This window comes from Mandrillus leucophaeus, unplaced genomic scaffold (assembly GCF_000951045.1).
Source record: "Mandrillus leucophaeus isolate KB7577 unplaced genomic scaffold, Mleu.le_1.0 Scaffold109, whole genome shotgun sequence".
NCBI classification, from domain to species: Eukaryota; Metazoa; Chordata; class Mammalia; order Primates; family Cercopithecidae; genus Mandrillus; species Mandrillus leucophaeus.
This window is the reverse complement of record NW_012099098.1, coordinates 657,259-659,737: the sequence shown is the minus strand read 5'-3', so window position 1 is coordinate 659,737 and position 2,479 is coordinate 657,259. Positions and strand designations below refer to the sequence as shown.

General features: G+C 48.9%; 1 pseudogene; it reads left to right on the top strand.

The window, feature by feature from the left end:
- The window catches only part of LOC105545639, a 17,891-nt pseudogene that overhangs the window by 4,761 nt on the left and 10,651 nt on the right, over positions 1-2,479 (top strand).

Here is a 2,479-nt window from a genome sequence, read left to right as displayed (position 1 = left end):
GTGATCTGCCCGCCTCGGCCTCCCAAAGTGCTGGGGTTACAGGCGTGAGCCACCGCGCCCGACCAGGCCAGTTTTATAACCCCAACCAGGAAGTCTGAATTCCAGGATCTGGGATGAATCTGAAGTTCTGAGGGGAATCCAAAGACTACTGCTCGCTCAGGAAGTGCCTACAGTGTCTGTATTAGAATGTGCCTTGCCTCAGAGGCCCCCAGGGTCCAGAAGATGATCAGGACCTTTCTGAACATGCATTACCGAGGCGGTCAACTTCATCTATCATTGGCAGTCCTCCTGTTAGAGCTGTCCCCATAGGCGCCCCACCTAAGCAGATGACTGTACCCAGTCTCGCCCAACACTTTCTGTGTCCCAAGCCTGTCCATGTTCAGCCCCCAATGCCACCGCATTATCCTGCTCCCTATGGTGACAGGACATCTCCAAGTCAGCTCTGCTGTGTCCTGCTACAGCCTGGATGTATGTCTCCCAGCCAGTTCGCATGGGTCCCTGGATTTGTTGGTAGTCTGTTTGCTGCCATGAATCCCAAGTTACTACAAGGGCCAGTGGGCAGATGCTTCCCCCAGCACCAGGCTTCCGTGCCTTCTTTAGTGCTCCACTCCTGCTGCACCACCTCCACGGCAGCACCCTCCTGGCCCAGGACTCCACCTGCAAAGCCTAAGATCTCAGGCCCCAATGTTTATACTGGACACAACTCACTTTCATCCACAGCATTGTTGACTCTTGCATCAGAGACAGCAACAGAATAGAAATCAGCATCAGAATCTCAATGGTGCAGGAGATAGAGGAAGTCAATGGAACACTCACCAAGATAATCTCTGAAAGGATCCATATGCCAATCTCATGTTGCAGCGGGAAAAGGATTGGGTCCCTAAAATCCAGATGATGCAATTGCAAACCACTGATCCCTACCTGGAAGATTTTTATTACCAGAATTACTTGGAAAAACTGTCAGCTGCTGAAGAAAAATAAGGTGATGGCCCATAAAGGAGTGCACCAAGCTCATCACCCCTCAGGTGGCCAAACTTGAGCACGCCTATAATCCAGTGCAATTTGCGGGCACTTTCGGAAAGCTGACTGTTTCTAGTGTAAATAATCAGCAAAAAATGACTGATGCTCTTGTGACATCTTGGAGTGAGGATAATGAGACAGAAGAAAAGTTCGAGACAAGAGGAGAAAACCCTTGTCATGGCTGAGCGCAGTGGCTCAAACCTGTAATCCCTGCACTTTGGGAGGCTGAGGCGGGCAGATCATGAGGTCAAGAGATCGAGACCATCCTGGCTAACACGGTGAAACCCCGTCTCTACTAAAAATGCAAAAATTAGCCGGGCGTGGTGGCGGGCGCCTGTAGTCCCAGCTACTCGGGAGGCTGAGGCAGGAGAATCGCTTGAACCTGGGAGGTGGAGGTTGCAGTGAGCCAAGATCATGCCATTGCACTCCAGCCTGGCGACAGAGGGAGACTCCATCTCACACAAACAAACAAAACCCTGTCATAATTGAGAAAACCTACAGATTACTCCTTGATGCGAAGGACTATGAAAGTCATTATTGCCTGAAGCTAGAATGGATGAGGGAAAGCACAAAATGTGTAGCATGTATGACAAGTTAAGGAGGAAATTGCCTGGACAAGAGAGGCCTAGTGATGACCATTTTGTGCAGATCATGTGTATCCGAAAAGGGAAGAGAACGGTTGCCTGTATTCTTCCTTTCCTCTCCACAGAGCAAGCAACTGACATTCTCCTGATAACAGCCAGGAACCTCCCTTTCCTTATCAAGGAGGACGCACAGGGGCGAGGCACCCTGGCTCACTCTTGTAATGCCAGCACTTTGGGAGGCCGAGGCAGGCGGATCACTTGAGATCGGGAGTTCAAGACCAGCCTGGCTAACATAGTGAAACCCCATCTCTACTAAAAATACAAAAATTAACTAGACATGGTGGTGCATACGTGTAATCCCGTCTCAAAATAAATAAATGAATAAATAAGTTAAAAATAGCCGAGTGTGGTGGTGTGCACCTATAGTCCCAGCTACTTGAGAGGCTGAGGTGGGAGGATCATTTTAACCCAGGAGTTCAAGGCTGCTGTGGGCTATGATCATACCACTGCACTCCAGCCTGGGTGACAGAATGAGACACTGTAGCTAAATAAATACATGTGAAATGTGAGCTCGCTTCTATGAAAATAACTTTTTATGTCAGGTTTCATGTTTGAAACAGCTACACACAATTTCTGATAACTTGTTATCAGGAGAAATAGGCTTTGTAATGGTAGTCTCTTAAGAAATTATTGATGGCTACTAATAGTGAGAACCTTTATTCACAGCTGCAGGTGATATAAAATTTGGACCTTTTTAGGCCGGGCTTGGTGGCTCACGCCTGTAATCCCAGCACCTCAGGAGGCCGAGGTGGGCGGATCACCTGAGGTCAGGAGTTCGAGACCAGCCTGACCAACATGGAGAAACCCCGTCTCTA